The sequence below is a fragment of the Vanellus vanellus genome (assembly GCF_965231255.1).
Source record: "Vanellus vanellus genome assembly, chromosome: 6".
Classification (NCBI taxonomy): Eukaryota; Metazoa; Chordata; class Aves; order Charadriiformes; family Charadriidae; genus Vanellus; species Vanellus vanellus.
Genome location: NC_138911.1, coordinates 29,265,764 through 29,274,569, shown reverse-complemented (window position 1 = coordinate 29,274,569; position 8,806 = coordinate 29,265,764). Strand labels below are relative to the sequence as shown.

The 8,806-nt window shown below is 45.1% G+C and overlaps 1 protein-coding gene across 1 annotated transcript in view; it reads left to right on the top strand.

Moving 5' to 3' along the window:
• The first annotated feature begins 891 nt into the window (after positions 1 to 891).
• Positions 892 to 8,806, top strand: part of INO80 (INO80 complex ATPase subunit) — a 68,009-nt gene continuing 60,094 nt past the window's right edge. The window contains exon 1 of the mRNA XM_082485292.1: positions 892 to 1,150. The gene's annotated coding sequence lies outside the window, so the exon portion shown is untranslated. The remainder of the gene's footprint in view (positions 1,151 to 8,806) is intronic.

Sequence of the window (8,806 nt, the reverse complement as noted above, 5' to 3'; positions counted from 1 at the left end):
GTCTGCCAGGAGATGCTGGTAGTGGACTGGGCCAGTCTAGTGCTGGAGCTGATGGCATTCAGCAGGAGCAAGAGTCTCCCAAGTAGTGAGAGGTTATTGCAAATCAGTGAGGTACAATGTGGCACACTCGGTCTCTCTTGAGCCAGACAGCCCAAGAAAGCTTACATTGTATTTCTACAACTGAAATTCAGTTCTCGTAAGTAGAGAGAGAAAATGGCGGTACGATAACGCAAGCAGGGAGCGAAGAGGAAGCAGCATGTGAAGGCATCGAGTCTGGGATGGGGAAGAGTGTTTCTGTGGAGAGTGTTTCTGTGCAAGATACAGACTGGTCGTTCCCCGTTCCAGCGCCGTCTGCGCCTCAGGGGTCCCCTCAGTCGCGGGGGCGGCCGGGCCGCGCAGGCAAGGAGCTGCCACCGGACCGCGCTGCGCTCCTGGCCCAGTAGCAGCTCCCTGTCTGCCCCTGAGGTGCCAGCGAGCGGTTTGGCCGCCATCTTCTCCTTAGCTCCCCGCCGCCCTTCCGGCGGGCTCAAGGGCGAGAGCGCGTCGCTTCCGTCCCACATCCGCCTTCCCCGCGTCACTATCGCGAGAGTTCGCCCCGCCTCACGCGAGACTCGCTGGCTCACCCGGCCGCTTCGGCCGAGTCCATTCGGCAATTTCCGTCACCGCCAGACCCTACCAATCGGCCGCAGGAACGCATCGATGAGACCGGGCCCCCCGCGGGCTGTTTGCGGGGACGGCGCCCGCCGTGCGGGTGCTGGGGCCCGTGCGGCTGCGGCGGCGACGCCAGCGGGGCGGCGGGGCGGAGGCTTGGGACCGGGGCGGCGGGGAGGTATGCGGGGCTCGATTGTTCAGGCCTGGCCATGGCGCCTCTCCTCCCCCCCGCCATGGCTCCCCGTGTCCCTGCTCCTCTCCTCTCAGTGAGCGAAAGTGGCCGCCGCCGCCGTCCCAGCGCCCGCAGCCGCCGCCTCCTCCTCAGCAGCAGCGCGGGCGCCATCTTGGCGAGGCAGGAGTCGAGAGCGCCCCGCGGCAGGAGACAGGCAGCGCCAGCCCCGGCAACGCGGGGCGAGAGGCCGGGTGGAGCGAGCGGGGGAGCGAGCCCGGGAGACACCCCCAGCCCCCCGCCGCCGCCGCCGCCGGGCCCGCTACCCAGGTGAGCCACCGCGGCAACCGGGCAAGGGCACGCCGGGCCGGGGCTACCGGGGTGGGTAGCGGGGCCTGCCGGGGCAGGCCGCGGTTTCACCACCACCATCCCACACACACACCACCACCCCCCCCTCCTCGCGAAGCGGCGGCCGCAGCAGCCGGGCCTCTTCTTAAAGGGACAGGCCCCTTCCCCGCCCTGCCTGCCGGATGCGCCCCGATATACCGGCGCACGAGCCGCCCCCCCCCCCCCCCCCCCCCGCAGCGGAGCGGCCGCTGGGCCCCCGCCACGCGCTGGGTTGGGGGAGGGGAGGACGCGCGCGGTGGCGGGCCGGGGCCCAGGCCCGGCCGGGGAGGGGGAGGGGCGGGGGCGCCGCCGTGCACCTGCGGGCGCACGTGCGCGCGGGGGGCGGTGGCGCCTGCGCGGGGGGGCACGGCGGGCGGGCGCGCGGCGCGGCCGGGCCGGGGCTGAGGGGGAGGAGGAGGAGGGGACGACGGGGAGCCTGACAGGGAGCACGACTGGCGGCGGGAGCGCGGCGCTGGGACCCTCCGCCCTTGCGGGGAGCGGTGCCGCCCCTGTGGATGGGCAGCGCCTGCCCCGCTGCTTCGCGGGGCAGGTCCCGCCGGGGGGGCCCCGGTGCGGGGCTTGAGGCCTGTGGCTGCCCCCGGGCGTCGGGGCGGAGGGCGGGCGGTAGGGCGCTGGCGGCCCGGGCAGCCCCGCGTGCGTAACGCCCGCATGATGCAACGCTGCCCCCGGAGTGCCGGCACCGCTCCTCGGTGCGAGGTTGTGGCGGGCAGCCCCCGGCTCTACGAAGGCCCGGGCTTGCGAGGACCCCTGTCCCAGTAGCCACCGGCGTCCGCGGGAAGGTGCTGGGTGCCAAACCGGTGTCGCCGCTGATGAGAAACGCCCACTAGGTGTACATAAAAACACGAGTTTAATGTTACGGTTGCACTGGTGAATACGTGCGCTAGAAAATACCTCTTTAAAGATGTGGTGTAAAGTCTGCTGTTCTACGGCAGACACATAGCTTAGTGCCATTTCTGCTGTGATTAGTACTAATTAGCATTATATGTTCTTTCGGTTACACTGTCACTTATCCTATGTGTCAAGTTTCCCTCAGCAGTGTCATAGATGGTAATAATCGATTCCTTTAGGTTGAAAATGGTGCAAATCAAGTTCCTTTTTTTTTATAGTGAAATGCCTTTATACGCGTAATTAGGTTTGAGTTTTCTCTCATATGAACAAATCTACTCTATGGATTTGTAAAGCACATCTGATACCGCTGTATGTGACCAACGCTCATCTTTTTAATTTACATGAATCAGAAATGATGTATTTGTGTTTTCATTCTTTTAATGTGTATGTTTAAGAGCACATCATGACGTCCAGAGGTAGGTAAGATAATGAGGGAAAATACAAGAAATAGGACTGTATCTTGAACTTTTCCCCAATGTTTAAGGATATTCCCTGTATCCCTGTAATCCATTCTAGCCCATCTCTCACATGTATATTGTTAAAAGTCACTGAAAATGTTGCCTTGCATTTCTTGAATGTTTAAATGAGCAAGTTTTGTTCCATTTGGGTATAACGTAATAAGCTGTAAATTCTGTAATAAGTATGCTATTGGACAAGCTAAATTATATGCTAGGGATTGATTTAAATGGCAAGAAGAAAACGGTCCTTTTGGAGCTTTCTTGGACATAGTTCCCTTTTCGTGGTCTGGGGTGGAGGGAGTGAAAAGTAAAAAAAACCCGAAACTTCCATGCGGTTTGTGTTTTGTGTGCACAGAGAGAGGAGGAGTGAAGCAATGGTAACATGTGCGGGTAACGGTACTGTTACATAGTGCAGAGTATGGATGCATCATCAGAGGTCTCTGTAGATACCGTTGACTGCCCTTTTGGGACAAGACTTATTCTAATTGAACAATTAAATGGGTTTGGTTTTCTGCTAGTCATTTTTCTGCTAGTTTAAACGTGGAAGCAGAGCTGTGACATGCTAACTTTTGCATTTGTTTTAAGGTATTTTGCCATTTGCTCACTTATATGCTTCTGATAAAATTTTTGTAGAGCTGTAGAGCTTTTTTTGTCTTTTTTTTAATAATAAATTAGGCCCTATCTCTGACTGTCATTAAAAAATTCAGAGCTTGTGCTCCACTGGCTCTTCTTCTCTATATTTAAAAGCAATTTAAAATTGTAACAGAGATCAACAAAATGTTGTCTCATTCCTCTGAAAACAATATAAAACCTTACCATACAAGCAAAACAGCAAAATACTGTGTATAGGACACTATCTGGTTTTAACTGGATTTCATTACTTAGAAAAGTGATTAAAATGGCTTCTTTTTAATTTCAAACTGAAATGGTGTGAACTCACACTTCAGTTGTATGTACGTGACTTTTATTCATTCAACTTGAGTTCAGTGGAGACTGAGGGCTTTAGGTTCGTACGAAATATCCTCCCTCCTATCTGCTTTTTTTTTAAAGCAACAATCTCTTGTGTATCAAAGTTATATTTAAGACACTGCCATAAAAAAGACTATATAGGGATTATGTTTTGCTTCAAGACCTGGCACGTAGTGTAGTCTGGAAAATGGTTGTCAGTGTAACTATACATTTATCAAAGCAAGCTAAAATGTGAGAGTGGAAGTGTGTGTAATTCTGCTCCAAGTAAAATACCCCTTCAAGTTTTTTTGTGCCACAATTGTTTGTATTGGAGGTTATATGCTTACAAAGAAATCTGACAAAAATATGCCTCACTGATAGTACTGTACTAATGTAAGTTTTCCATATGGAGCTTGACTTAATCTTTTGTGTGGATGCATACATTTGTCTCCAGGGTTATGCTGGAGATGGTACTACAGGAAATCCTTGCAGTATTCTGCTATTCTTATGAGAATTATATCTCTCACTTTTCTTTCTTGAAGAAATTTACAATTATCTTAGGTGTTCGTATCAGTTTGGAAAATCTCTCTTAATAAGTTGGTGTCAAACTGCAAAGTTCGAGAAGACCATGTGTGGAAAAAAACCTAGAGAACTGCTAAAATTGTGATGAAACTAAAATAGCATAGAAAGTTGTATTTTGCTCCCAATTTTTAATCCTGCTCTATGGATAAAACTCAGTGCTGTACATTGGGATATGAGGAACGCGTACTTTCTGTGGGTAAACTGAGATTTCAGGTTTTTGTCCACTTGAATGGTTTGTCAGTGTGCTTATACGGGTTGGATGGAGGAGAGGTAAGAAACTCTGCTTTTGTGGGCTCACCTGCCGGCTGATCACACTTCATATACACCTTAGTGTATATAAATACACTTCATGTACGCTTTAGTGTGTGGCAGGCGAGACTGACTGAATTAGTTTGACCTCAGTCAATGATTTGCCTTACATTTGTCATAGGCGAAGAAGGGGTACTGTGGGTTAGCTGCTATGTTGCACCTTCTACCTCCATGGCAGCTTCTGTTTGTGTATGTGCCCTCAGGTAGGAGTGTAGTTGTTAGCATTATTTACCGTAATGTTTGATGTTAGCATTAGGCATAAAGAAAAGAAAAAGTAATCTTCTGGGCCTCACCTGAGGTGTAGAGATGCCAGCAACTGAAGGAACAAACAAAAAAAAAAAAAAAAAAAAAAAAAAAGAAAGAAAACCAGGAGGCTCCTGGAGGAAGAACAACTATTTCAAACAGCCATACAAAGCAATCCTTTCTAGCTTGCAGCTAGGCAGAAGTGCCAAACTCACACTTGCCACTTATGGGACTCCTGCTTTAAACTGATATCTGTAGCAAAAACTTGTTGGACTTCATTCAGAAGTAGCCAGTGGGTATTTGTTTAAACTGGGAGAATCTACTTTTAAAGCTAACCTGCTTCATGAGAGTGATGTTTTTGCAGTTTGGTTGGCGTGGGTCGGTGGGTATAAAACTTAGAAACCTTGTTGTAAAACATAACTCTGCTCTCTGAGGATGTCCTTGGAGGATTCTTCTCCGGTGCTGAGTGTTTACTTACTGACTAGACACTGTAATGGGCAGAGTTAAAAAAACAGAGTGAGTGAAGAAACCCCACATCTACATTGACATTGAACTAAGCAATGTGATTTAAAGCAGGATAAGGAAGGCTTCTTCAGAACTGAACTTACATCTTTAAAAAATAAATTATTATGAAGGTTATTTGTACAAAGTTGGTATGTATATAACTAAACTCAGATCATGCTGGTGGTATTTTACTTGTGCCTTTAATAATTCAAATGGCCACATGGTACAATTAAATGGTTTAGTGTGAGCTTCTGATAAGGTAAGAATGTTAGAGGATTCAAAGTGCCAGCCAGGCAGTGCAGCAGCTATTTATTTCCAAATGTCAATTTTCTGAACTGTTATAACTCTAGGAGAGATGAAGGAAGAAAGCAAATAACTACTGAATTTGCTAGTGAAACTTAACATAAAATTGGCGTATATCAGTAAGAAAGTTGTGATGGCAGGATTACTTGGCAGCATCCAGTCATTTTACCACCTGTAACGTATTTACCTAAATGTTACCATCAGTAATGAAAACATTTTGAAAATCTGTATTTCTGCAATCTTCCTTAAACTGAGTAGGCAAAAGGATAGATTGGTGAAGAAAAGTGGAATTAATGTCATCACCGTGTAAATCCAGTGAAGCAATGTCTTGTTCGTGTCCTGCGCGCTGTTACCTGCTGTAGTGGGTCAGGCTGCTGTGTGCCTCTCACTTGTTCCCATCTTCTCTCGCTTCAGTATTCAAGCAGTTTTTGCCATTGGAAATCTTTGTTTCTTAAAACCTAGAATGGGAACAAAAGAACAGAGAATAAAGAAGTATCTGTCAATTAGCTTCCCGTATTATTACTTTGATCAGCAGAAAAGCGCTGTATGACTGTTAGCATATAAATAAATTAAAGGCTGAATTCAATGGCTGAGCTAGTCTCTATTCAATATGCTTGTGTAACACTTATTAAATTTGTTTTGGGCATTGTTAATACATTTAGGAATATTGTTGAGCTCTGCTGTGTTTGTTTATTCGGTAGGCGGGATACAGACCAGTAACTGTTTTGAGGACAAGAGTAATTAACTTTGTATGTACAGGAGCCTCTCGGGACAATTAAAGTGTGAAGACAAGCAAAAGCTTGTCTTTTTCTAAGGGTGAAATGGAGAGTATATATACTGTGTCAGCACAAGGAGGACTTTATTAAATGCGGAAATGTGAGTTTTCCGTGCTGTGTCATATGCTAAGTGTCTACTTAGCTAAGTGTACATGCTTAGCATAGTGTACACAACAAGAGGATTAATGTGTTAAAATATGGAATGAAACCTTCTCTTTGCAGTTACTGCAGTCATTGCAGGCAGAGGGTATTATCCTTTACTTTCAAATTTGCTTGGGAACTCTGTGAAGTTGTGATGACCCACTCCAGAGAAAATAGCTTAGTTTTCTAATTATTAAACACATCTGATAGCATCTTCTTTTCATAGGGTCATTTATATCTTACAAGCAAAGGAATAGTCTTCTGCTGGGTTATCTCCTAAGCTGTGTGAGCGTGGAGCCAGAGGAGCACCACTGCCTGTGCAGAGGAGAGGCACCGATCCAGTCTGGTGGATCCACTTAGACCAGCACTTAGGCAAGTGCATCTGCGCAGCCAGAAAAGCACCCGGTTACTCATTTTAGATCAGGAATATGATTGTGTTTGTTTTGCCTCTGGCCTGTTTGCTGTCCTACCATTAAAAACGTGACCTCAAATCTGTCTTAATTCCTTCCCTTTATTTTGCTGTTCAGGTTGTGTAGTTTTGTGAGCGCAGGGCTCATTGGGGTGCAAAAGAAGAGCACATTTGGTTTGTTGGCTTCCTCGGTGGCAGTGAATCCAAACAAAGTCCTGTGCGCTTTGTGTCCTTTGAGGCACATTTCTTTCCCACAGTGTCTCGAGGACAGGCACTGCTACCGAATGTTGAGTTTTGGGAAGGAGGTTTTCTGCCAAGAGCAGACAGGTGAAAGGTGCCTTTTGGTTCTGAGCAAAATCATTAAACAATGGTTGCATGTGACATTTTGGCTGGGAAAACAAAATAATACCATGTTCACATAACATATGCTGTTGTTGCGGATACATTTTGAAATGGAGTGATAAAAGGAATCACTGTACTTTTTCTGGTATGATACTGAATCTTGCTCCTGTATAGAATATATATAATTTTTATTGGTAACTTGAAAGAAAACCGCTTTTGCCTTCTTGGTGTCCTTTTCTATCTCCTCCTGAATGATTTCTTCCACCAGAGACACAAGTTTCATGTTTCCCCTTGTTTTCTAACCTCTTTACTTTCTTCATGGCCCTGTCTCTTGGAAGACAGTTTTTGATTTTAGGGTGTTTTTTTTTTTTTCAGATGGCTGTTGAGTAATGTGACAACTGTAGATGAAAGTTTCTTGGAAAACATGAATCTTAATACCCTTATCATAGAGAAAGCTTTCTGGTGCATTATTCTGTATGTTAACCTCTGCTGGAAATGGGTATTTGGTAACAGGTCAATCATTCCATTGCTGTCAGGTGTACAAAGATCTAGCGTATAGAAAGCTGAACCTAAATAGCTTCAGTCTAAAAATAACTTTTAAGTTAGGGCTGTTGCCCTGTCTTAACAATTTCTGGCATGCTGTTGTTTATTATGTATGGGTAAAGATGTTAATTCAAGACTAGGTGTTCATTAAGAAATAATAAAATTTGCTCTTGTTTAATCACAGCCACTAGTCTTCAGGTGGTAATCGGTTATCATATTTTTGTAACTTTACAGTTTCTGAATACGTTTTGTAAGTTTTGAGGATAAAAGACTTGAAAAAAGTTAGATGCTGGTTTTCTGACTGTATACGTGATGAGAGAACAATTTGAAGACTAGATACTCAATCTGTTTTTTCACTTATATAGGCTTAAAACAATTCAGTCATTAACAATTTAATAATTGAACAAATACAAAAAGTTTTGCTGTAAATTAATGTGAAGCTTGCTTCGGGTTTTGTAGTATTTTTAAGAAGTGATAGAAACCAGAAGAACAATTAGTCTAAGTCTTTTAAAAGCTGACTGGTTTTATTTTTGTTGTCCACCAAAAGCAAAAGCCTAAGGCATTTATTTATTAGTAAATATTGTCATATTTAGGGTATTGACAGCACTTCCGTTTATATGGTAACAACTGTGACTTTGGAAATAATATTAAATTATCTTTCTCACTATTATTATAACAATGATGGCATCTTTTGTAATCGAAGAAAAATAAAATTCCAGTTGCCAGAGCTATTACTGTAAAAATTGTTATGACATCTTTTGTAGTTGGAGGAAAATAAAACTGCAGTTGACAGAGCAGTAAAATGTTCTGGTAGTTTAGCTTTTAAAATATGCATTATGCAAATATTGGGGGGTGTTGGTTCATTTTTTAAGTATCTAAAATCCTGAGAACAAATAAAAAATGAAAATCAGGCAGCCTGTTTTTAGTAGTTAAAAAACCATAAAGCTAGAGTGTGTTCTAAATTTGTAAATGTAAAAAGTATGTAATAAATTGCTAATTATGTGTTAATTTAATAAAGATAGTTGAATTTCAGAACGGAAGTTTTTTTGGTCAGGTATTTGTAGCTTGTTTGTCAATAGGTAACAGCTATGTTCTGAGTGCTGTAAGAGCAGCATTGCTTTAAAGGAAAGGA